Source organism: Hetaerina americana, unplaced genomic scaffold, assembly GCF_022747635.1.
Source record: "Hetaerina americana unplaced genomic scaffold, ioHetAmer1.1.p SCAF_12, whole genome shotgun sequence".
Classification (NCBI taxonomy): Eukaryota; Metazoa; Arthropoda; class Insecta; order Odonata; family Calopterygidae; genus Hetaerina; species Hetaerina americana.
In genome coordinates this window covers 941,930-969,860 of record NW_027286292.1, presented here as the reverse complement: position 1 = coordinate 969,860, position 27,931 = coordinate 941,930, and the positions used below count along the sequence as shown (strand labels likewise).

The 27,931-nt window shown below is 45.0% G+C and overlaps 1 protein-coding gene across 2 annotated transcripts in view; it reads right to left on the bottom strand.

Annotated features, from left to right (window-relative positions):
* PH4alphaEFB (prolyl 4-hydroxylase subunit alpha-1) overlaps window positions 1-27,931 on the bottom strand; it is a 96,206-nt gene that overhangs the window by 49,499 nt on the left and 18,776 nt on the right. The window contains exon 1 of one of the 2 annotated variants that reach the window (XM_071582585.1): window positions 5,622-5,723. The exons of the other annotated variant lie outside the window; for it this stretch is intronic. The gene's annotated coding sequence lies outside the window, so the exon portion shown is untranslated. Of the gene's footprint in view, window positions 1-5,621; window positions 5,724-27,931 lie in introns of those variants that run through there. 2 annotated transcript variants of the gene reach the window in all.

Below are 27,931 nucleotides of genomic sequence, written 5' to 3'. Positions count from 1 at the left end.
CTTTTCCCTCCGTGGCAACCGACACCCTCTTTAACTCTCTATAGTTTCATCCCTCCCTCCCTCTTTCGCAGCCACGGCGAACGGCGCTCTTCTTGGCGTCGGAATTGATTGCCGATGACAGAGATGGCACATCGCCTCACAACGGAACACAAACCCAACGACGTCAATATCTCCATTTCAATAGCTGCCACCCTTCATGTGCCAAACGAGATGCGAGATTGCAACGAGATTTTTATAATAATAATATCTGTAGCAATTGATATATATCATGAGCTGAGCCAAGGGAGATATTTTTGCGAATAAACAATTATTGCACATCCAAACGGCCCACTGTCCATCCGCGGCCCTTAGCATTTGCAATAACCTCGGCCCTCTTGACGAATACCTCACCTCTCTCGTGGAAATATGCATTTCGCTGAAACCACCCCGTCTCCCCCAATACTTTCCCTGACAACACGACCTCTCCGTCCGTATCACCAACTCTCCTATCGTACAATCCTCATGACCTATTCTCGGGGGGCTTTCCTCCACCCAGCAGCAAAACCACGGGAGAAATATCACCACCCAACTGCCTCTCTCCCCCCCCCACCAAATCATGGATGGTCTTCGAAACCATCACTCCCCACAAATTCCCAAAAACCCTCCTAAATCCCCGCCGAACATTACCATCTCGAGCAGTTTCTTCGTTGTGGAGTTGAGTAAAATCCTCTAGCCGATGATAAGACAACTTTAAACTTTAGGAGCTTTCCACAGTAAACTTATTATTGGCTAGAGAAATATACTCAACTTTACATTCACAGTCATCAGCTCACACGCCCTCTTAGTGTCTGTTGATTACTCCTGCCCTTTTCAACCTGCACACCCTAGGACATGAAATATTTTTACGGCAATATCTATTCATGAATTATTTAAATTTATTCTAACTTATTGAAATTGAAAAATAAACAACTTGACTTTTCCACACAGAAACATATTGTTTTATTTACGACCTAGGTTTCGTTATGGTATAACATCTTCAGGTCCTGTAGCAATATATATCCTGAACTGAGCCACGGGAGATATTTTTGCGAATAAACAACCATTGCATATCTAACCGGCCCACTCTCCACTATACCATAACGAAACCTAGGTCGTAAATATAAAAAAATGCCTAAGTTGAAAAGCAAAGTTGTTTATTTTTCAATTTCAATATGAAGATTTTCCACCACGTCACACCAGAAACTGTTTTATTTTAACTTCTAAAGCAGTTTTTACTTAAAATTACCCGAAATCTAAAATGTTAACTGGTTTTTATATGCGATAAAATCGCATTTCAACAGGGAATAAAAGAGCCTACAATGGAAGAAATCCTTAACGCAAAATAACACCGTAGTTATAGATCGCATGCCGATTGTGTGTGAAATGTTTATCTCAATACTGAAAATTGTTTGGATTTGTCGTTAGAGAATTCGATTGCTTCAGTTGATACACCTTCCATGACTACACCTCGTATTGACAACTGCTAGGCAGTAACCTAATACCAAGTTGGGGAATAGTATTACTTGACATGCACTAGGGTCAAACGATAATTTGGCAGGCCCAAATAAGCGTGTCCGCCTTAGGACAATAGGATCCATTCGACGAGCGGTGAGTGAAATTAACGACAATCGTGTAGGGGGGGGCAACTTTTACACAGAATTCTTAGCCACATAACACAGATAAATTTGTCATTCCTTTCTAATCAGAATATATCAATGCATGTAATGGGATTCAATCCAAAAATGGATGTAATATCGTCGTTACTTATAAATAAGTTTGAAATAAAAATCGAATAATCGATTGTATAAGTTGAAAATTAAATTTTATTTTCACGATACAACTTAATCATATATCACGTTGAGTAATGAATTATTAAAATTCGACGCGTCATTCGTTCTGCTAAAGACGCGGTCAGGAGCCGACGGAAGGGTATATTTCATCTGTCGTTTTTAAGAGCCATAGCTAACACGACCATAGTCGACTCTAAACCTTTGATTCCTTTTACATTAAGCGGTTCATTGGTGATGGCAGGAAACAAAAATTCTAGGACGAGATTAGAGACGTTTGCACGTAAATGCAAGGGATATGAAACCCATGATCCCGGATTCTGGATGAGCTGTACGTAATAAATTGCAAACGGGGAAAATTGGCGACTGGAAAGTGATATCTGTTAGCGGAACAAAGCCCTATCGGAAATTAACTGATCAAATTCTGATTTGTAGTTGAGATGAAAGGCGTATATAAAGGCAATGAATCACAGACGATTACGAGATGGAGAGTTTCCCGTCGCGCAGTATCAATCGTTATTGTATCGAAATAAATTTGGAATAAATTATTATGTTCATTGGGTGATCGAAATGTTATAGAACTGCGGGGGATGCCGCAACGGAAACTTTTAACGGAGTCATCCGCTAATGCGCATTACAATGCGACAATTTCAAACTGTTTAAATCATTCGCCTTGACCGGAATGAAATGAATCCCGGTCACGGCGAATGATTTTCACAATTTGAATTTGTCGCATCTGGAATCTTTAGAGTGAAAAATATTCATAGAAGATCAATTTTAATTAGCTGAAATTAGTAGATAGCCATCTTGTATTTTTTAGACGCCCACATCAGAAATTAGCCACAACGGTTAACTAAAATAACGCCTGGCAACTCCGATGGAGGTAGTACTATGCACTGTTTAATTCAGCGGGAGGTAGCTGGGATGCACCAGAGACATAACGAATTGATTGTGCGCGAGCAAGATCCACCCGATTTCCCAATTGCCGCAGCGAAAGGAAAGTAAATGCCACACGATGGTATGGGAAAATTGTTCAGGGTCCCTCCAATCACGAGGACATAAAGGCAGGATGAGGCCTCGTCCCACCAACCTTCCCACCAAGTTTCCACTCACTTGAACGGCAATCGATCCCCCTCACCAGTTAACGATAATTGGTTTACAGTAACTGCAATCGTTCAAACGCATTGATTTTAAGGTGTATTGGATATATTAATGCCATCAGCATTATTTTATAACGGATAACACTGGATCTGCTGGAACACTCGAGCGAGGCGGGGTAACGTCCTCGTCCGCCAACCCTAAGGTCGCGGGTTCGATTCCCACCTAGGTGGGTTTTCCTCCTCCTAGGACTTGGTTGTACGTAATTTTATCCATTATCATCATTGTTCGTCCGTTGTAATTGACAAAATGTGGTGATTTCGGAGTAATGCTAAATAAATAAAACCTGTGTCGGTGTATGCAAACAATGGTCAGACGGGGAATGATCGGATTTCACGCATCGACCGTTATTGAAGGAGTCGGGCCCGAGACTTAGACAATGCCTCAAAAAATTCAAATTTAGTCCGACACAAAAATTAGAATTCTAAAGATCCAAACAACATCAACAGATTAGACCGCTCAGATGGAGCAAAATACGACAAAGTTCAAAGAAATTCGCGATCGCAGCAAAGCCGAGGTTAAACACCCAAAGTTGGGACGGAATGACCTCCCCGTCAAGTAAACTTTGCTTTAACGAACCGACGGATCCCTGATGAAAATAATTCGCCCCGAGCGTTGCCGTGCAGCCTTTCCCCGCTGCCAGTCTCAAATTTCGCCGATGCCGCCGCTGACATTTCGCCACGGGACGCGCTGACTCGCGGCCGAGGAGCCACCACCGCGCACCCACCCGACGCAGACTCCCCCCTCCGACTCGAGCGAAGACGCTCCGATATTCACCGAATCGAGTGACGAAATTGCTGCGGATGAGATTCCTTCCCCACCGCCGAACACGAATGTCAAAACACATGTTCGGAGCGGCTCCGAAAGGAGCGAGGGGGCCTTTCGTTCCTCGACAGCGGATTCTTACGGGGGGGGGGGGGAGTGATGAGAGGAGTGTGTTTGGGGGAGGGGACGATGGTGGGGGAGAGGGTATGAGCGGGGAGGGAGGAGAGGCGGGGGGGGGGTGTAGAGTCGGGGGGAGGGATGAGAGTGCGGGGATATGGAGTCGTCAGAGGCGAGGGGAGGAGAGGATAGGGTCACCACTGCCCTCCCCAACAACCCAAGCGACACTGGACACTCGAAAACGATCCGGAAACCGAAAGTGGATTCCCTGGTAGAAACCCCCCGCCGATGGCTTTAATCTGATGGCCTAACGAGTACGAACTCCGCTCCGGGAATGGATATCCATGCGGCACATTTTTCACGAAGTGGCTGGAAAATTGCCATCAGAGGTCTTGAAATCTAATTATTTGCACTCCCAAACAACATTAAGTGTCCATTCAAAAATTCAGTGGTTAATGGCTAAATAAGGTCGACGATTGCCGGCAGAAAGGTGGCACGCGGAGTACATAAATAAGTGAATGCTTCATTCACGAATATGGCAGTGCCTAAAAGAGTACTTCTTCCCGCATTCTTGTATGGGCTTGAAACACGGGTATGCTAGGATAGGCGTAAATTTAGATAAGCACTGGTAATACGCATATGACTATGAAATAGAGAACCATGCAGTGTTGATCACATTGAGTGAACGGACGTTGAATTATATAACACGAATCTGAGAGAAGAGGAAATGATGTTTTGGGAGGAAGGGTTAGACGGAATGTGCCTCGAGTGGTCGAAGAGACTCCCAACGAAAGGAATATATTGGAGGCTTCGCACACAGAAGTTCATAAATGAAACATCAAGAAAGAGAGGATTGGAGAACTGGAATATAAGATCACATATGAATGTGCCCAACACGTACAAAGTATGCAGGGTCAGACCACTGTGGAAGAAATGAATAAAATGGAAATTTCTTCCAGAAATAAATTCAGTGCAAGCTTTTAGACTCCGCTGCTTATTTGGAATGGTGTGCACGCGGGTAGCTATTACTCCAGTTGATGAAATTCCAATGCGGACAAGGAAAACAATCCATGCGAAGATTTCTAAACCAACTGCGCTCAACACAAACTCCTTTCCCGCATTCACCATACCCTTTTCCAACTTCTCGCTAACCCCACCTTCCTCTTTCCCAGGAAATTCAATCCGTCAACAACGTCCAAAATCCGTCTATTCCCCCACTCCCCTCTTCTACGCCCCTCATCTAACCTTCCCAGCACGACACACGGAATCCCAGGGCATCTCCCCCAACATCATCCACACCCGCATCTCGAAAACACTCCCAATCTACGCTCATCCCACTCCCTCCCAAGTCCGGGTATGAGGACGTGTCATGTCTTTTTCCCTACGTCTTGCTCTAAATTTTCAAAAATAGCTAATGACTCGCAAGAGAAAAAATGACACTACCACTAAGATGGTTTGCAAATCACTTGAAATCTCCAGTGAATAACCACGTCAAAACATGCTGACCCGTCCGCTGAATCTACAGGTGGTCAATGCCTGCACCAGGATTTCAACTCGCTCACGGAGAAGACGCTTAATTGTTCAAATGATGGTTTCTGGTTAAGTACCACTACAATGGCAGTAGTATCGCACAAACACCCAAACAAAATACCATAACGCATGAATATCACTTCGCGCCAAGATCCTCGCGGAAGGGCCGAGAGGAGAAGGGAACGGCCGCCCGAGTGTCCACCGGCAGAGAGGCATCCGGCGAGTGCGGGCCGCGGCTCGACTCACCTGGGCAAGAAGAACGAACGCACCGGCGAACTCGGAGAGAGAGCGATTCCTCCGCGGTCGGCACGCAGGAGAGGGAAGGCGCACTTATCCCGGACACCCCAGCCAAGCGAATGGCGCGCGACATTGCACGCGGCGCCGTAGGCACGTCAGCACACGCCGCCCCGCCGCCCCCTCCCGGCACTCGGGGCCGCGGAGGAGGGGGGGCCACGGGACGGGGTCGAGAGCGGGGCCACGGGAGTGACTCGGCGGGAAGAGGACGCGCTTCCGCGCATGGATCTCTCGCCGAGCAAGGGAGGGGAATGGAGGGCCCTCCCTCTCACTTACCACCCCCGCCTCCCAACGTCCCTCCCCCCCGTGGGATGATCCGGCGGGCGGCCTTGCGCTACGAGAGCTCGCTCGAGGTTTTTTTGTCCGGAGCACGCCCACTCCCCGAGATTTCCGTAGATGAATGGAAAATGCCGTCGGGGAGAACGACTGTGGGAGGTAAGGCGTGGTTGCGAAGCGTCGATTGGGCCGCTACGAACGCCCCCACCTCCTCCTCGGGTTCAAGGGAATCCCATTACCCCCCCGCAGGTGTCGGCGGGAATCGTGGGCCGCTCGAGTTTCACATGTTTCGCTTTTCTGCATTCCTCTATTATATCCCCCCCCTCCCCCAGCATACCATAAAACGCGAGTAACATTTATTAACTCGCCTCTCTGGTAACTAATAGAGTGGCCGCCACGAGCCTGGTAAGTTGTGGGACCAGGAGATCACTTCTCGAGCTTTCGCGTTCACTGGAAATTGCCTAAACGTCCATGGATCCGCGCTAAATTTTCATACACTATAAATATTCGCCGTAAAATTAAGTACTCTACACGAGTTCTCAGGTCGGAAATAAAGTTCAAAGGAATTTTAATGAATACTTGAATGACAAATCAATTTAAAAAATAAAATTTTAATGAAAATTGGATTTTTAATTCGTCCATAGCGACACTGTAAAGGGCGGAATGAAAACAAAACCACCGCACTCGCTGCAGAGACGCCGTCTGGGTTTTTAAAGATCCTGAAATTGATCACAAGAGAATCTTGATACGCATTTTCTAATTTACTCGTTCGCCAGGAAATCGCTGCATTCTCGAGTCTACTGAATTTACCTTCCTTTATACGGATTTAGAGAATTTTTGGGAAATGAAAGGCAATATAATTCTAACATGATATCCGCTACTAATTGTCAACGAATTTAACTGATGACCCATGGCTGCAAGAGTCCCGACAGAATTCCCTGTAATATTCTGCAACAGTCCCAATACTGCCACAGAATTACAATTTTTCTACGCTTCCCTCAACTCACGCCGTGAAACTGGCCGCCGATACCAATAATGCCCAACTTTAACAGAAAAAAACATAGTTTTCCGCGATTGGATATTGTTACACATCTGTCACTCCCCTCATTATCTATCACTGAAACTTCAACTTCATGCATCGACCTACCCCAATGTCATATTTTTCGGAACTCGACACGAATTTCACTTCTGTTTCAACGACGCGTGACGCTACCAACCCTTTGACCGAGTGATCCATGACGTCATTTCCATTGCATTTACGTAGATCCGAAACAACCTTTTCGTAAACGAAAATAAGAAACACGTACACTATGGTTGAAATTTACTATCTCCTTTGAAACGAGAGTGATGGCCCCGTTATTTACACGTGTTATATACCACAGTGGACCAGTTCTTTCCACAAATGACATGAATTTCCAGGTCAATCATCAAATGTTATTGTGCGCTCAGAGGGGAATTCATATATTTTCGTCCACGTTTCACACAAGCGGTGATCCAAGGAATGTCTAAAACCTTGGGTCACTTCCACTCGTTCGATCCGCAACCGGATCGAGAGTAGGCCGGGAAAACTCAGCTCATCTCCGGACAAAATGATAAGGAAAAGACTGCTTGATGGAGCAACAGATGCAAGCAACAATCATGACCGAGAATTCGTGGAAGCAAAGCAGAATCGAGTGTCGGCGAGGCAATTCCGAAGACCAGAATCGTGGGAAGGTGTTGCCGATCGGGGAGCGACCGAAAGCCAGCATTTGTCGAGTGAATGTGCCAACCTCGCAACCATCTGCCTCGCAATCGGAAACCTCCCCATCAAGTGCTCATTTTCCTGAAAAAGTTCATTCGCCCGAGAACGCCCGCGTGATTTCGTTCCCTTAGGGTGACGGTGAAAGTGCATTTGAAGGTGCATAAAAATTCAAGCACGAGTCTTCACACGCCACGTGCAACTTGATAACAAGCGCAAAGAATCATTGAAGTTGTGGGAACGGTGACTTCTTTGCACTTCCGAAATTTTGATTAGCAAAATAACTCTGACACGTGATTATATTAAATATTAATCTACTAGTCATTCAATACTCTAAGTTAAAAATGTTTCAAATGTCGTGCTTTCAATTTGACACTTCATATGTACCATATGATGCGTCAAATTGAAAGCACGATACTTGAAACTTGTTTCAGCGTGTAAGGCGTGATCTCAAAAACCGTTGCCACCCACCAATGTTCTCACTTTATGAATCTAAGTGTTTATAAAAATGGGGTAATGACTACGAAAAACATTCCAATATTATTCAGAGACATATCTGCAGTTATGTAAAAGCCAATTTTGACTAATTTCAAGTTTAAATTCAAAAAATGAACGACCAATCATCGTTAAGTATCAATATGGACAACGTCCAAGTAGATTTATCCCCGGAGTTATTTTGGGAATTCCGCTTTCGGCGTTATCAGCATCACCAAGGCACAGGTGAGTCTATTTGACTGCACCCTTACCCTCGACCCATTCTTATGCGTCCACTAAGTATACCTCCGACACAGATATTTTTTTACTTGAAGAACGGAATAGCGTGGAGGCTCGTGTACTGGCTACTCACTCAGAGGGCCCGGATTCGAATCCCGCATATGGCAAATCTTTTTCAGAGGAATCCCGATCCCTATTTGAGTTGCTTAGTGGAGAGTACTTTGAGTGAGAACGCCGTTCATCGGGTGGGACGTTCACCTCTGGACTTTGTGCCTTTTGTTATTAGAGAGGGCTAATATGCCGGGTTTCTCTTCCTCAATCTCCTCAACAACTGCTACCATACATACTATATGCACTATGCTTTCAAACCTAATTGCTTCAGACGTAGCTTGGTGTCATTCTCTCACCGTGGAATAAATGGGACAGCAATTCCACGAAAACTTTTTCAAAACGAATAACTTAACATTAAGGAAACACGACTATCAGTGAGATGAACACATATGGTCATTCTGCTTCACATCCAAACCATCATTGAGTTTATCAGAGCGGAAATGAGAAATTGTAGTGTATTTTATCTTACACAAGGTAACTTTTAAATGACACTCTGACGTCCAAATCGTTCGGTTCAAACAGTGTAAGTCGAACATTTCATTGTATGTTTTGTGAATAATGTAGAAATAACATGCTGAAGATATAAATTTCATTTAATTTTACAAGTAAGTCAACATGACTAAAGAACAAGCTGGGAATAAAGGTGCGTATTTTCATTCTTGCCCATCGTAGCCACTTCTCCCCATGCGAGAGAGCTTATGTAATGTAGCCACGGTGAACATCAAATTTGTTTCAGATGAAGCAGTTAGAACATCATCAATATAACACGGAAATTGGAATTTAAAAAGCTTCTTTATAATTTTCAAGGCTTTCCGGCCATTCTCATCATCGCAGTAAACAAACCAACCAAAGACTGGTTTTGATTTCCGAGGGCAAAGCTCACCCCTCAAACTCACACGTGTGACATTCACCGGACCAGCGGGCCAATGGCGAAGTTCAAGGATCAAAAATACTCGTAGCATTTGGATTTGAAACCGTAGTTTCCGCGGATATTACCGGAATCCTCCGATCAGTAGCCGAAGGCTCTACCCAACAGACCACCCCCTTCCACCATTACAAGAAAATAAAAACCATCCTCACGCACCAAGACTGCTTCACAACCCCCTCCCCCCCCCCCACCGAAGATTATTCCTCGAGACGAACATGGGTTCTGCGAAAAGTTTTCTGGCACTGAGATATTCCGAGAATCACCACCCCACACGAGAGATTACGTCCACAGCTATAATTAACGTACTTTCACTAAGAGATTAAGAGAGCTCACTTCACCTCCTTCGATCCTTTCCATCAAGGATGACGGCGTCACGCGCGCCAGTTCCAAGTGTTGTATCACCCCGCACCTCCTGCCGTTCGGGCGGGTGCAGATCCATCGATAATCGAGACGCCCGATCAAAGGATGTCCTCGATGGAAAGTCCCCTTTCGTATCATGACCGCCGTGGGGGCGGGCCGTTAAAAATCCTTCGCCTTACAGAAACACCGAGATCGCTTTCCAGTTCCCCGAGGGCGACATTGCCGTCGACCGTCGGGAGGGAAACCTTTGGCCCCGAGGAACTCATCTCAGAGGAGTGGCTTTCACCCACGGCGTCGCCAGTCAATTCAAACCAATTTAGCCACCCATTTTCTCTATCTCCATTCGCAAAGTAATCACGTGAATAGTCTGTCGAGCGAGCTTCCCAATCAACCGGGAAAAAACTCCGTCCTTTGCCTGATTCTTTTTCCAGTTGTTCGGAACGTGATCCGGTATTGTGTACGCCGATCACCACCGCATCACGTCGTGCACCACCGACATCGGCCCCACTACAGTGCCGGTTTTTCGCCAGGGTATGCAAGCGCCATGGCCCAAGGGAAGCAGGACTGCTCCCGCATCTAAAAGGCGCTGTCTTCGTCGACAGTCCTCATTTGAGGCGGGGAGCGCGGCCGAGGCCACTCGCGCCATTTGGGAAGGTCGAGGGAAACCAGGCGTCGGAATTGGCCATATTAATTTGGTGGCCTCTGATTTAATTTAACTTCTGAATTCGCACGGGATACATTTCTAACTGTCGCCCAACAATAATCTTCTCATTTCCCTCTTCGTTTGTTTTACATTCCGTCAATTTCACCGTTTCAATCACCCCAAAAGCCAGAAGACGAGGTTTTAGAGATGCGGGCGTACATTATTGGGATCTCCGCCCATCACCTTGCTTCCGCGACCACGTTTCCGCGCCGTTCAAAAACAACGCTCCATATCAACGCTTCCACTGACCTTTCCTTAACGTCCTTCATCAACGCCACCCTCATTAATTCTCACCATGTTGCGAAATGTTCTTTATCTCAAACAATTCGTCTGGTATTAGCCTGCTCTTTGACGAAAGGCCGCACGAGGTCTACGATTTAACGTCCCGTCTGACGGACAGTGCACTCCACTTAAAGACCTCTCCACACACTTGTAGCGCCATAGCTGAGATCGGGCCAGCAATGACAAATTTTCCCACCGCTGGTTTGTCACCCGGATTCGAATTTTTATTTACTCACACTAATCTTTGGGAAGACTGGCCGATACAATCTCTAAAATCTCTTAAGACTTAATTTCGGGGAGCTTGTGTTGCGGTTACCACGGCTACCAACCAGGAACTAGCGTCAAAGGAGGCTGAAACCATTCCCACTCAAGCTAATCCAGAGGCCGGCGGGTCCCAGACCTGTCTACGGAGGTCTTTCCCCACGAAGAAATATGGATGCCCGTGTTCATCATTTTCGTGCCAAATTGAAAAAAATTAACGGATTCAACTAAAGCGTGGTTTCCTGCGAGGAGTGAAGTGCCACATTACATTTCCCTCCACGTAAATGTGTGCCCACAACGATCAGACCCCCGTACTTTTTAGATAGAGGGTCCAAAATAGGAGCATTTTTGTATCGCATGCAAATTTTTTTTCGCAAAAAACATGAATAAAAACCCATTTATACGAAATTCCTACCCGGGCTTTATTACATCTGGAACTACAGCGATTTTGCCCATGCACTGATGAGCACTGGAGCTGAAACTAGGCGCCGAGAGAAATATAAGTTGAAGAAGTACAAAAAACTTAATTTTTCCAGCGCAAAAGAACACAGTGTTGTACTCAATACCGCAAGCAAAAGAGAGTGGCGATATGGGAATGGTGTACGGATTGGATAGATGTATGACTGCTCCCCGGGGTATAGGAAGACGCACAATCGTCTAAGAAAACATCTCGCGTCGGCTTGAAAAGGCAGATACGATATCTCGGCGTCCCACTAAGGAGAATGTACCCGGAGAAAGCATAGCCGGATAGACACAGACAAATATTCACCGACTCATATGGAGTTCTGGGGGGTCGTGCAAGAACAAGGCCCTCTTCACTAACAACATTCAAGTTTTTCACACATTCGGTTACACATTGAAAGGCCAGGTAGGCATGGAAAGCCATCAAAACAGAGTTCTCATGGGCACAGTATTCCAAGAATTCAATGAAACTGATCTTCTTAGTGAGTATCGCGAGAGAGGACGAATTCGCCGGTTGAGGCAAATTCGTAATTCGGGAGGCCAGCGAGAGCTGCAGATGGGCAGGCTTCGGAATAGCGACTCTTTCGCCACAAAAATAACAGCGAAACCCCTTGTCACATCCAAACTTGAAACAAACGATTACGAGCGAAAGACCTTGCTCAAGGTCCATACTGATAAGTCCATGCATGGGTTATCGACGGAGCTGGCGCCTTTCATTCTACATTCCGCAAGTCGGAAGTCCGAGACGGAGGGTTTCGTCGCAGCATGCCATGATGCTGTCACGAACCCCCACGTCATCTTTGAGGCGGAAGTGGCGGACGCGAGGCTCTGAACACATCGACGACAGTCGCGGACATTCGGTCATTTCCTACGCCGCTGCGCTTTAAACACAATTCTTTTTTCACGCCCACCGGCACAGCGCGTCTCCGCGTCTTTTATTACGATCTACGACATCATCATGGCATGGATGCGAGGCCCGTGCTCACCTACGCCCTTCGTGACACGCCGTGGAGAACAAGACAAGAACGCTAGATGTGGAGGAACATTTATTTTTCCAAAACTAAGTACCTGTCGGAGAATTGCATGAAATTGAAGTGCAATTGTGCATTTGCGTTCCTTGCATGGAATTTAACTTAACGATAGCATACAGTTTTCAGATTGTTTGGAGGACAATTTTAGCCACTACTGTGATGAAAGTCACGCAAAATATTTTAAACGAAATGGGTTTAATTGTGAGTCGATGGGGAAGTCTGTTAGTGCAAACCCGTTTCCCACGGACCAAATGTGATGAGTGCCTAAGAGTCGTGCGTCAGTGTTGTCGTTCGTTTAAGGGTGAACAAAAATGTCCACGATGATGACAGAAGTGGCCCTCCGTCTATGGTGAACAATGAGTTGCACCTCAAAATTGACAAGAAGTTCGCGAAAACCAGCGTTTTACGATACCTGCAATCTTTAGAAAGTTTTCCACAGATTTCTTCGACTCTGCTGCATGGAAGCACGACTGAAAAGTCAGACTAATACATGTTTTGTGTTCGTCTCGACGAGGAACTTCAAGATGCCGTTGCCTGCGATCTCAGGCGGCAGAATTTTACGCTGAAGGAATTTGAAAACTAGCTCCGAGATATGACCCGTGTTCGAATCTTTTTGGCGTTCATGTATAGCATAGCAGAGATGAGTAGTTAAGAGATGAAAATAATAAATTTTCTGCATCTATTCCAGCGTATTTTTTATAGCATAACGGAGGTTACTTTCTGAACAGCCCTCGTAATTCACGTGGGAAAAGCATTCCCGAGTGACGAGAAACTGCTAATAATTAAAGGAATCAATGATATTAACATTCCACCACGAGTTTATTCGTGAGATGACACGTGAGGGACACGTTCCGCCACAATGTAGAATAATCACGTTGGACAAACGGGAAGATTTTGACGAGATTACGACCAGGGTTGGTGGCGGAGGAGGATTAAAACGGGGGTGGGGGGGTGAGGTCATGGTGAAGGGGCCATGGGCTGCCGAGCAACAAACACTCTTGGCATCCACGAGTTCGCCCCCTGCAGGGAAGATACGCCGACCTAAGCGCTTCGACGGCTCCCGGTATCCTGGGGAAGGGGGGCAGTGGGCTGGGTAAATGGAAAGTGACAATTTCACCGTGGAGGCCTTGCGGATTCTCAAGCGGAGGGGTCGGGGGAGGGGTTCATCCGAGGAATACGGTAGAGGGGGAGAGTAAAGGCGAGGGGTCATGGAATACACAATCACTGGATTGCACCATTATATTCCGAACGCCTCAGTAAAAGGCTAAAGAGGGTCCTTACATAACAATGCTCTTAAGTATATTATTCCGATATCAATCTGATATTTTGTGGCAGCGGGATAAGAGTCCCGCCTGGGTGGGTTTCCCTCCACCTAGAACATGGATGCTTGTGACAGTCTTTATTGGGATGCATGAAGGTAAGGTGGACGAAGGGACCATGAAGTCTCAATATCGAACCAATTAAAGTCGTTAAATAAATAAATAAATTAGACTGCATGCAACCACAGAGTTGTACACCGAATGCCATCTGACAACAGTAAAACTTTGTTCAATTAATACACACCACAACTGAACAATGGCAGTCGTATGAACAATATACGCATTCCTATGTGCACACAATAATTTATAATTGATTCCGTTATTTCTCCTCGTGACATCAACCATTGCTGAAGCGAGTAAAACGAGTGAACGGTTAGGTATAAAAATAACACTAAAACACAACAATTTTCATTAAAGGTCAACCGATAGCCGCAAAAGTTTTCATCTCACAATGACCATTTTTCGTTACTGCGCTTTTATATCTGCGGAAACATCATGTTACATTTTCCTTATTTTTATCTCTCATGCACAGAAGCCTTGATGAAAACATCATGCCTCCTCTTCTGGATGGATGGCATCCTTATGCAAGCGTCAAGCAGCCTGCCCGGTTGGTTCCACGTGATTTTATGCTGATTGCGATGCATGCTCAACTTCGATTGCCATGCAGATGGCTGCATGGCGTTTGACCAGGCTTCCGTGAAGATGTTGCGAGCTGCGATCTCAATATTAAGTATCCCTAATTATATGGTACAGAAAGTTCATACATGTATTACATCTTCATAGCATACTCATCATAGCAGGTTGTTGTGTCGTGCATCACTCTTCATAGCAGGTTGCTACCAAAGTTCAAACAAAAAGACTTTAGGTGGGCACGTGACGAAAAATTAAAAAGTAATTAGATTCAAGTGCACGAGACACAGAATAAAGAAGCGACCGAGGGTCACTGGGAAGATCTTCCTTCCAATCTTTAACATTACATTATCCTTTTCGAGAGTTTCACATTAGTTCTGCCATGACTGCAACCCCTTCTATGCATGGAAGACAGAATTCAACATTTTTTCTCGCCATACCCTGAAATATGCTCTTCCGCAAAGAGCTCGGTAAAACCTTTGCACACTTTTACATTTCCTTAAGAAAAAAAGGACCAATTTATTTGGTCGTCAAAGGCTCACTACGTCGCTAATACGTTAGATATAAATTCTGATATAATAACAGTAATAAAACCATGAGATGTAGAATTTTTAAAAGGATGAAACATTTAAAATGTTGTACACGTAAAGATAGACAGAAAATTATTAAAGGGTCGACGAAAAATTGTGAGGATAGGTTGGTGTTAATTTAAGCAGCAGTTTTCATCAGGTAATACGAAAACGAATGCAATGGATACCTTACGGAACACATCACGCAGAATATTTTACGTAAAAGAATCAATGCAAAAGCAACACGGTAGTGAAATTTGACAACACGATTTCCGTGTTGTTCCAATAAAACTTCATAATAAAGCATACATTCTTCCCCAGAAATTTTAAAACAAACTACAGATCATTTGATACACTATAGCGGAGGACGCCACTCCTCCTAAGACTGGTTATTCCCGGTCCCCGAGACTTTCCAATAGAGGCACTATTGAAATTCGCTTATCATTTTCTTCTTTCTCAAACTGATTTGCGGCTCCCTTCACAAACGGCCCTCAGTTGCCAGAAATAAAGTACGGACTCAAAGCAGTTTACACTACATGCAGCTCCGTCGTTTTCTCAGTCAAGCCCCAAATCATCTCATCCGATTGAGTGCTAAATGCTTCACTTTTCACTCTTGCATACCTACGTGGCATTGACAACTATTTGCTTTTGCGCGAAAAACGAATAAGGTTAAATTGCAAATAAAGGCGTTGTTACGGTTCAAAAAGTTCAGTATTCTTCCAAAATATTGACATCTAGGCTTCCAAACATGCTTCGCGGATGACGTCGACACTATCTTCGTCATCAGTAATTAGACAATTTAGAATAAGGAAAGGGATTTTGATAAATTCGTATATTTTCAAGGAAAACGGGAAAATTTGCAAACATGAAGGCATGAGCTAGCCCACGGTTGGACAGCCCACAGATCGCGAGCCACACGGGGCCTGCGACCGCTGGTGTGCATTTTTTTAAGTTAAATGATCCTTGATTCTTACGTGATTTCTTTGGAGCTGTTAGATTAAATAAGCATGTTTATCACATTTAATTTTCGTTCCCACTTATGTAATAAAATAATTTAAATGCATGCAATAATTTCTGTAGAACTAGAATACGCATAATGCCACCCGCAATTTCGGAAAATGTCTCTTATATGGGCGGACTCCGTAGATGGACAAAGATTGCGCAACACGGTACTAGACGAGTGATCCCATAAATTGAGATCCTGTATTCTTCCTAATTATTGGCCGATTACAAGAAAAAAGAGGCAGAATTTTGTTACACGACAATGAATCCTGCGTGGAATAAATATGGCTGTATAGGAGTAAAAACCGCCGTGTTTTGGCCAAAAGTCAATCAATATGATGCGATGAAACTGAATATACTTATGATCTAATTAGACACCGAATACTGGAACGTCATTTCACTGCCACCGTTCATTCAAGATTAATTTCGTAATTCTCGTCAATTCGAACTGGTAAGAAGTTAATCTTTGCAGGTTTTGAAATTTCTCCACGGGTAAAGATGAGCAAAGAGTGTTTGCATGCGTAACTAGGCACGAGTACGGTGGATTGGGGCCCACGGCCAAAAGGCAAGAGGGGACGACGGGGCGGTTTTTCAAGAATGAACCTTCTCCGAGATTTTTCGGCTGAGAAGAAAGCATTATAACGGGTTCCCTAACTTTTTTCGCCGTATAGACATGCTTCACATTATTTTGACATTTCATTTGTCCATAACCTTACATATATGTGAACCACAAATTCACTTTTTGAGTTTTGACCATTATTTTTTCAATGATTTTCAGTCATCCAATTAGATGAAAATGAGTAGCAAAATTCTAACAAATAAATCCATAAAACTGCAATTGGAACAGCTGAAACGTTGGTCATGTGGTATTTTTATCCAGTGGTATTTTAAAAATTCGTGTTTATTATCCGTTATTCTTGCACTCAGATAAGTCTTCAGTCGCTGCGGGAATATCGCTCCATGACTACGATGAGTGAACTCGAAAAATGCATAAGAGAATTGTTCTTTCGAAAACAGCTTCAAAAAGAGTCTAACTGAAAAATATCGAACTCGAAGCCCCTTGATGGACCCGTGGGTCAAAGGTAGTAAGGAGCAGAAAAACTGAAAGTTCCTCGTTCAGGGTGACCGGACCTAAATGAATTAACTCGAATGCAAAACGAACCCGAGTACAAAACTAATGGGCTCGGACTATCCAGTACATCTCGTCTGAATGGATTTGATGCTAAAGCAGGTCCGCGATGTTGTTAACGTAGATGAAGGCAATCAAGACGCGCACAGGAAAGAAAGGGATGACAAGAGTTGGATAAAACCCCGTGAAAAGCAAGGGTCGAGAACCATGTAAACAGAGATTGACCTTGCGAGTGAAAGCTGTGTAGGGAAACGGAAGCAATAGAAGATATCGCGTAGGACATGACGAGCTAAGGGGAACTCAGACGAGAAGAAATAAATAAACCTCGGACAAATTTTTAGGTCGTCAAATCGCGATTTTTCCACGCGACCCCCGGCGAAAAACCGCACGTCAAAAAATTCTTTTCCTTACGGAAACATTCACATCAGTCGACTAATGGTAATTCACTCTTGACTAGAACTAATAAGACGTCAATCTAGTCGGCGTATCGCAATCAGTAATTTGATAACACGTTAAATAGTAGTAGTAGTTTTGAGGGGAGGCGACCGACAGCTGAGGTCATTTGCGCCATAGGGGATGGACAGGAAAGGATGAAGGGTGGAGAGAAACCCGGCGTCGGCATTAGCCTGCTCTTTACGAAAGGTGCCAAGGGGTCCGCAGTTTAACGTCCCATCCGACGGACGGCGTACTCACTCAAAGTGCCCTCCACAAAGCACCTCAAGTAGGGATCGAGATACCTCTGAAAAATATTCAACACCGTCGGGATTTGAACCCGCGCCCTCAGGGTGGGAAGCCAGTACGTTAGCCCCCGCACCATCTCGATCCCTCACGTTAAATACATGATATATGTACCGTAGGTACACAGAGAAACCTAATTTAAAGCTTTACTTACATTGATGCTGCAGTGTCATTTCTTTAACCCAAGGATTAGAGCTCGAAGCACTTTTTTACACCACTGAGTTACTAGTGGACAACGCTTGTCGTAACTTTAAAAAGTAACAAATAAATCATCGATAGAGTTCCGCAAGTTTACAAAATGAATTACTGGCCTTCCCCACCGAAAATTCCAGCCCGAAGAGAGTGGGGCAGTAATTCAGGCCCTCGAGAGTAGCTTAAGCGAGATTTATTGCATATATTTGGCGAATTGCCAAAGAATTCATCTGGGCAAAGGATGACAATTAAACCATTTCATTTGCTCGCCAGAGACCATTAAGAGTAACCGCCCAAAGTTTAATAGCTTAATGATGATGCAGAGCTATTAAAATAGGATTAACCTTTTCGCCAAGAAGTTCACAAGCATGAAAGCAGCCCACCCCTTCCCACCGCCAAAACGCCTCTCGTCATTTCAGAGGGATTAAGCCGAGTTTCAAAAGCTTGAAAATTTCCATCCCAAACCACAACCTCCGGCACACCCCTCAGCGGGAAGTCAATCTGGAATCCTCGAGGCAACTTCATTGAGCAGCGTCCACCGCCGGATCTCACACTGCGGCAATTGTGAACCGAAGCACGCGAGCAGGCGAAGGACACACGAAGCACTTCGCTTCGACACGTACACCCATCGACGCCAGGCGGTTGACTCCCAGGATGGGCGTTGAACCCACGACGGAAAGTAACCAAACCCTAACACAAATTACTTACATCGGTGCCTACATTTTATACGTTTAACCTATCATTATATGTATATTTAGATTAGAACGTGCATGCGTATTGCGCTCGCGTGCGCGCATGTCAAGTCCCCACGACCTCCACTTCGCCCCGCCCTCCGCCACAGCCCTCTCGCTCCAAGGAGCAAGAATGCGGCCCTCGTCTCCGCCCCACAGTTTCTTCTTCCGAGCACATCTCAATGACCGCTTGCGCTTTGAAAAATATAAAATATCGCCTCTCTCTTGTGACTTTAGCGCCTCTTTTTACAATGGCGAATGCACCTCCATCCGTAACAACAATCACCGTTACTCCACAACATATCTCACATCTTCAACCACCCCATTCCTATACATACCGCAGTGTCGCGACTCTATTGGAAGAATTAGGATGGAGCCACTCGGCGAACGTAGGTTGAAATACAGCTTCACCCATACCCTGCATGTTGATTTTGTTCATAGGCCCATCTTTTAACCAATTATACAGGATGACTTGAATATACGTATCCTTTTATTGAATATTAATGCATGTTGGTAGCTTCTTACGTGTGATTATCTTCGTTCCAGTGCATGATCAAACTAATATTTGTGAAAGTCGGGATGGTGCGGTGGAAACGTATTGGCAGTAGTAGTTTTGAGGGGAGGCGACCGACAGCTAAGGTCATTTGCGCCATAGGGGATGGACAGGAAAGGATGAAGGGTGGAGAGAAACCCGGCGTCGGCATTAGCCTACTCTTTACGAAAGGCGCCAAGGGGTCCGCAGCTTAACGTCCCATCCGACGGACTGCCTACTCACTCCAAGTGCCCTCCACGTATTGGCTTCCCACCCAGAGCGCCTGGGTTGGAATCCCGGAGGCGGCAGATAGTTTTCAGTGGTTCCTACTTGAGGTGCTTTGTGGAGAGCACTTTGAGTGAGTTGATCCGTCCGTCGGATGGGACGTTAAGCTGCGGATCCCTTGGCGTCTTTCGTTACAGAGCTGGCTAATCCCGGCGCCGGGTTTCTCTTGATTGGGATAGTACACGCATGGCTGGTGACCTAACACCCCCCGCCACGCGCCCTTGCGTCGGCCTGCGGGGTATGGCGTGGATCTACATCCCATAGTCAATCCTTTGATTACTGCTTAACCGTAACAACGACATGCATCCTCCAAGAATCAGTAGGAAGCATTGAGGTGAGAACCAAGGAGTTGGCACATTTTTCGGCAGCAATGGGCTTGTGCATTGCCGGGGCTAAACCAGGCAAACTGATACATGTGTAATACCCGCCACTCCCATTCCCCCCATCAACACCGAGGCTCCACCTCTCCCCTTACAACCCTCCGCCACGCAAACCCCTCCTAAACCGACTGCTACGCACGCCCTCTCACCGTCACATTATAAATGCCATTCTTCTAAGTCGTGCCATCAAGGAATGATCACAGAACCTGTAAACGCTTCCGTGGATCTTTTTTATTTGTCTGCGCTAGTAGTGTCAATTATCTTTTCTATGCGTTGCCGCTGCTCAACGTTTCACTAACTCGAAAGCAAAACTTTTTGTCATTACATAGTAAAGTTGCATCTTTTAGAGGGAGATATAAAACAGTGCTGCATATTTTAAAATTTTTTGACACTTTCAAGGCCATTTACCCGTCAACCTTTTCCTTTTAATCGGCTCCCCACACTTTAAACATATTTATTCATATTTATAAGTCATTCATTCACTCAGTCACTCATTCATATTCAAAAGTCACAACGTTCATTTTGCGGGTCAACAATATTTCACATGCTTTGAATTATTCACACACTGCAGCTATCGGAAATTATAAACACGCTAGCTAAGGAAATGTCGCAAATCTTTTACTTTCAAATTGGTCAACTTTTCCGTGGATTCTGTGGATCTACATCTTTGTCATACCAATACGTTATGGGCGGGCAGAGGGTATAATGGCAGTTTTATCCTTGCCATACGCCACGGTTGTTTGAACACCTATCCCAACTCTGTCAAAGTGCGGAAACGTGAAATGTTCGCAAAAAACTTATGAGTGACGAGGCCTTTCCGGTTAAAATTGCTGGGGTGCTGACCGTCGTTTTTGCTTCGTCTCCATATTGTAGGTTCGTAAAACGAACATTTAAACCTATCATTGGCGCGTTCTATTACTCCTATTTCATCCGGATCGCCTTAATTGTCATTATGGTTCGGGGCTCACTAATTTCCTCGGCGCTACAAGCTAACCAGAGTGCCCAACATATTCATCATAAAATGCATTCATCTCGTTTCCCACCTTCGTGTTCGGAGAGATCCGAATCCATTTCCTCCAATAACCCCATCTCATGGCCTGTATTGTCCTCGCAGAACTATTTCTCAAATATACTGAGGCTTTTCCTTGCACATTACCTAATTCCTTAACAAACCCTTCATCGACGGATCCTATTCACCTGCCGCGGAGTGTAACATCCACTGTAACATTTAAGTAACAATTTTTTTACAAGGATTGAACAGCAAAGACGACATAGATTTTTAATTCCCAGAATTTATCGTGAACATATTCAACCTCATCTTATATTGTTAGCATGGCATGCACTGCATATGTAGAACCATCTTCATTCATCTGATTCCAGCATTGCGTCAACGGCAGCCGTTGCAAGCTGTACGCGTTTAGGTCGCCCAAGCCTGCAACTCATGATGAAAAATACTTCCCGCGAAAAGTGCTTCTTCAATTTTGAGAACAAGGAAAAGAAGAGGGAAAACAAGCGTATAAATATTACTGATGAGCCACGTCACTCTATCGTCGCCACATAGCTATTTCTCTTATACTAACAGTCGCCGTTTTTATATAATTATCGCCCAGGTGCGCACACACTGGTACAAGGGAAGCCACTGGCTTCCTCGGGTCGAATGAAAGGAAGAGCTGGGATTTCCGCGTGTGGGGAGACCCGAGTTTCCCAGGAAGACGGTCGCGCCACGAGCATCATTGCTTCAATTACTCACTCGCTCACTCGCTTGCCGCTGCTAACAGCCGATAGCAAGTGTGCAGGCAGGGGTGCGGAGGAAGCCGGCTGTCGGCCGCGCGAACGCTGCTCCCCACGTGTTGCCATCGAGGAGCGGCGCCCAGACACAGCATCCTGTTTCGTTGCGGTGCTATCGATTGATACCCTATCGCCTAACATTCGAGACTCGGGAAAAAATCCATTCTTATCACAATGCTAAGGAATATATCCCGGAGGAAAGTATTGATTATTGCTTTTCACCGTGATTCAAGGAAATTACTAATAATTTTAACTGCACTCCTATTGCTTGAATTACAATTTCGACTATTTCATGAAATCAATCCAAATGGTGCGCACCAAATTTTTACCAATTCAACGATCAATTTCGATGCTGTTTTGATTCCGATTTCCCCGATGGCATAAGTACCCAGACCCCGTACTTTCAATTGTTTCAGTAAAGGGATAGACTGCAAATCATCTGAGGCACATTAATACCCCAAAAAATATTTTTATGGTTATCTATATGAGAGCGATTGAAAACTGATGACGAAACTGCATTTGAATATGCGGAGTACTAACGACGAAATCGTTCGCGCTTCATGTGACTTCACCCATTCTAGGATGCCATTACCTCCCACTCGACCATCATACAATGCGATGTATGATGGTGAAATGCCTCCAAAAGGATTTCCCACTCCTACTTGAACATATCACCTCTGCCGTTTCCGAGAGCGCCTTAAAACAGCACTGAAGGGATGCCATAGCCAACCTTAGCGACGCAATCTAGTTAGTCACTAACGCTTATCTGAACAAGCTCTCCAATTTCCATTCACAGCAGTTTTAATAATTATCGGACGTCTTACATCGTTTTTACCACCAGTTTGCCATGGTCGCTTTCAGATTAATTTCTGCTTAAAGTTAGGAACAGCAACCAAGATAACAAACAACTCGGAAAACTGAACAATGGAACGCTGGTTTCTTTGGCAGCAGAAAAATCATAAAAACCATAAACACAGAAATCAATACGAAGGTCTGTTTGGTAGGTGATGGTAGAGTTCACCTAGAACTAAGCCCGACGGCGTGTGAAATTCACACATCAGGGTAGGGGAGCCAGTTCCTTTCCCTGCGCCGGTTATGGTTTCCGAGGAAGATCTGGTATCCGAAAAATCACATAGCTTGGGTGGTGCTGCAGGTGTCCAGAGTGCCTTGCCCGAACCCGGGCCCCTACGGTGAGCAGTCCAACGCTCTACCCCCTGGACTACCGCGACCCACAGAAAAATCATAACCACCCTATTATGAAAATAAAAATGCAAAAAATAAAATTTCACCAATGAATTATTTCCACAATGGCAGCTGAACTCAAAGATAAGTATACGGTTTTGATAATTGCCAGCGGGTTATTCAAATCGGAATAGGGCATAATATGGGATGGAAGCGAACTCTGGGGCAGCACTGCAATCACGGCTAATTTGCTAGTAAATAAAAATATATATACGTGAAAGTATTCTAGGAAATTTTTAGGCTACCCTGCATTTTCGAATTCCAGGACGAATTCCAATTTTTTTCTCCTGCCACACCACACTGTGATTGCACCCCTGGTACTCGGCACTCCTTGCTTCCTACAATGTGCCAAAACTAACTTTTCCAAAATACTCGCAGTAGTAGCATTTAGGGGAGGCGACCGACAGCCGAGGTCATTTGTGCCACTAGGGATGGACAGGAAAGGATAAATGGTGGAGAGAAACCCGGCGTCGGCATTAGCCTACTCTTAACGAAAGGCGCCAAGGGGTTCGCAGCTTAACGTCCCATCCGAAGGAGGGCGTACTCACTCAAAGTGCTCTCCACAAAGCACATCAGGTAGGTATCGAAATATACTGAAAAATATCTGCCACCTCCGGGATTCGAACCCGGGCTCTCTGCGTGGGAAGCCAGTACGTTAGCCACCGCACCATCGCGATCCCCAAAAAAACCACTCGATAAAATCCCCGAATCCTGAATTGGGGCGGAATACCGTGAGCGTTTTCAGATTCCCCGAAGTCGGCGGTCTCTCTTAATTAGGAGAGGTGCAAAGTCGGCAAGCGCATTGGCAGCTCGGACGGCTAGCAGCCGCAAAAAGGTCCAAGCTCACGGTGCGGCAAGCAGGGAGCGCCGGCCGATGGCTACCGATAGCGGACGGCATACTATGGAATGGAAGCCGATGGCTATCGGGAGCAATCGGCTAAAGCCCGTCGCTACTCGAGGATTTTCCCATTCGAAGCCAATTTGCATGTTGCCCCGAAAACGCCACACCGACTCATAATTTCGCGGTGAGGTGTGCGACGACGCGAAAGGCACTCCACAGATTTTCTAAAAATAATGAAACTTTCCACTTAGACAATTAACTGGCAAAATTGAAGACTACGCTTTAGTTGTCGAGCCGGTTGCCTTAAAATCAAAACTGTAATTATAATTTTATTAACTGGGAGGCCTCTCGGAATAACGGAAGCTCGCAGTGAAAATATCACGGCAACAAAACTGAAGGACTGCAATAGACACAAAAGGCACATAATGCCATAGACATTGCATCAGGGGGCTTCCGCTATCGTAATGCCAAAACAGCTGAAACCACGAAACATAGGTTATGAAGTATTGGCTGCTAGCATCAACTTTGTGTAAGCCTAGAGTCGTTTCAGTTATTGCCGGCATCAAAATACTCCATAGGCGATATTTCGGACAGCAGGGTTGCTACCGGCAGGGCAAACGTGCGGAGCGTCTGACGCGAAATGAGGTCGGTGCAGGGCAAACCATCCACCTCCTTCACTCAAATGTCGAAATCAAGATGGCACCTACTGATGCTGTGAAACACGAGTTGACCTCTCACTCTCGGCTACTACAACAATGCACTGTTTTTTTAAAGATAAATTATGGAAAAATTCACAGCATAAATGATTTTGTCGGCAGCCAAATAGTATTGCAAAGTAGTTATTCTCTAAATTTGAAATATACATGTAAGAAGAGGACAAATTGGAGCAAACTAGTGATAGGGGGCAAGTTCCCTTTCATAACATAAAATTAATAATTTCAATGAGCCAACCTAGAAAGTGACAAGCATGACAAGCGACAAAAGTGACAAGTGACTTGACAAGCATGTTATTATGCATGCATGTATTAATTAAATTTATTTAACAGAGGAATACACACCTTTTGTCTGATAACTAACCGGTAGATTCATACAATTGGCCAATTAAGCTCGATTATAATCATTTCATGCTCGCACTTGCAGAAACAATGGCGTATAGAGTAAGCTCAAATTGCGATGCAAACTAAAGCATAAAAGCATTTAAGAATCCATCTCATAATCCCCCTTAAACTACATTTACGACGTTTTCCAGACTCCATTGGCAACAATAAAAATATATTTCTTCCGAATACTCAAACTTAGCCCTCTTTGTGTCGGAAAACCCTCCTGGCTCTATCACACAAGCCTCTCGCATGGGCAGCGACTTCTTTCATTAAAGAGCCCATCGAATCGTAAGTAATTTGGCAACTTACATTCCAAACCATATTGAAAACTACACGTACGCTCAAGAAGAAATAACTTCCGAGAATCGCTCCAAGATTTCAAAGTGGGCGGGGCTTGGCAGCTAGGTTTCCAACTGAACTCGGATTTCAAGGTCGTTCCCGTCTCTGGAAATTTAATGAAAAACATTTAATGCGCGACCATGGCCAATCGAGCCTGGCCCTTGCTCCAATGCCGGTCATTTTTCTTTTTCATCTAGCTACTCTTCCCTTTGTTGAAATGAAATTAGTGATTTTGTAATTCCACACCCTTGATTCAAAAACACGACCCAGGTTTCGACGTTGAACACATCATCATCAGATCGCGTCAGACCAGGTGACCTAGGAACGCTGATGATGACGTTCAACGTCGAAACCTGGGTCATGTTTTTTAATCTAGGGTGTGGAAGTCAATAATTTCATTTCATTTCAATATGTTATGCAAATTCCATAAAGTTACGCCGGATAAAATAAACTCTTCCCTTTGCTTTAACATTTGATCACCAGAAGAGCTTGCCTTTCTCGCTTGCAGCATCAATCACCAAAATTATAAATGGATGCAACTATGAACCATTACTATAAAAATAGCCTTCTTCACATACCCCTAAAATTGCACGTTGTAGCCTGTAAATTGCTTTCGGATTGCCACCACAACTCGACAAAATTGGTATAATTACAAGAGTCATCAGCTCTCACAAGAGAAGAGAGTGGGAAAAAGGCGTGGTGGGCCGAAACCCATATTAACGATTCCCCCATTTTTCCCGCAATTTCGTCCGAATTACAACACTCCGCATTTCCCTTCCTTTGAAATGGCTGATGGATAAATATCCTCTTCGCCTTTTCCCTCATAATTACAATTCCACATTCAACGCTAAATTTGCACTGATTAAGGGACTCGGCTACGTTATTAAGTTCGCACATCATACATATTTAAATGTCTACGACAAAGAGACATTTCCTGGCTCCTCCTCCGTCGCCCTCTAGCGACGACAGTTCCGTTCCCTTGCCCGAAGACGTATTCGAATGGATCTCATGAATTCCTTTCAATGTGTTTAAATATTGCTCGTCAAAAAAATGACAGGAGTAATTAGAACAATTTCGGGTACCACCCGTTTACTCCCAAACGGTTTCACGTACTCATGAACCCTCTATTCCCGATGCTTTTCAACTGACCCTTTCGGCGCTGTCAAATTCTGAGACGCTTTAAGAGCAAAGAAGTAAAGTTTCAATGTTTCGGAAACCCCGTAAATTGGAGCTAGCGTGGACTACCGTAGCTACGGACATTACTGTGCCTCTTCCACGCCCATTCAGAGGTCAACTGTGCGTGTACACAGTAATTCATTTACGTTCCGTCAAAGGGTGGCACGTACCCCAAGGCTTCCGAGAGTTAGTATGGGTGTCAATAAGCACTAACAATAATGTGACAGCACGTAAAGCAGGGTATTGGAGGAGGTTAGACGCTTGCTAGGAGCACGCCTTTGACAAAAGATACGCATTTGCCGCAAGCAATTACCTGTCAGTGGAGCAATCGTACCTTGAATCCAATTGTTACTATGCATCAGCAAGGTTCCTAGCAATAAAATGAGACGAGAGCATACCGGATTTGTTATGTTTTCAATGCTTACGTTGATCTGGAAATACATCCTCCCTTCTCGCAACATTAAATTTCCGAGGAGAGCGAAAGAAAATCGAGGATTGGGGAACAAGGGAATTATAATATACCCCGACGCGATGGAAAATCACGGAGGTCGAGGCACTCACATGGCGCGGACCCCATTCAAAAACAGCCGATCTGCACACCAGCGAAACCAAAGCCAAAGTTGTTAGCCCTCGCGTGTTCGAGAAAATTTAAGACTCCAATGACCGCCAGGAGATAGTGGAGGGGAACACAGCCGGTGGACTTGCGCCATTTCCAACTCACTGGAGGGAATCTGAGAGGGCACACTGACGCGATGGTTCCGGGCAAACAGACCGAACGTCGCAATCGGCCGAAGAGAAGCGGGAAGGGGGCAGGGCGAATGGCCGTGGGGCCTCGCCGCAGCCGTGCGGGCACTTCAAACCGAGGCGTTTTTGCAGGAGGGTCGGCCGTCGTCTGCGGTCGAGGTCGAGCCATGAAAGCAAAATGTCGTTGCCCTGGTGGGCGGTCCAAAAATAAACCCTGTTGTTTTCTGGAAACATGGGGTTTGACCGCGACCTTGGTGACGGTTGGTCGTAACCCTTCCGATAGTCTTTTTGTTTTATTTCCACCGTAAAATATCGCCTTCAGAAGGCACACGACCGGTTCCAACCGTGCTCAGAAACGAATGAATTTTGTCCGATAATACCTGGCTTTATTCACGAGGAAGACCAAATATATATATATTGGTCCTCCTCATGAATATATATATATATATATATATATATATATATATATATATACTCATATATACAGAAACAGATATAAGGAAAAGGGATAGGAACACATATAAAGGACGAACACAATAGAGGTGGGGAAGGCGGAATCGAACGGATCACAAGAGTAAAAATATTTCCTCAACCGGGACTCGAACACCGGATCTTTCCACTTGCCGGGCGGATGCTCTTAACCACTTGAGCTATCGAGG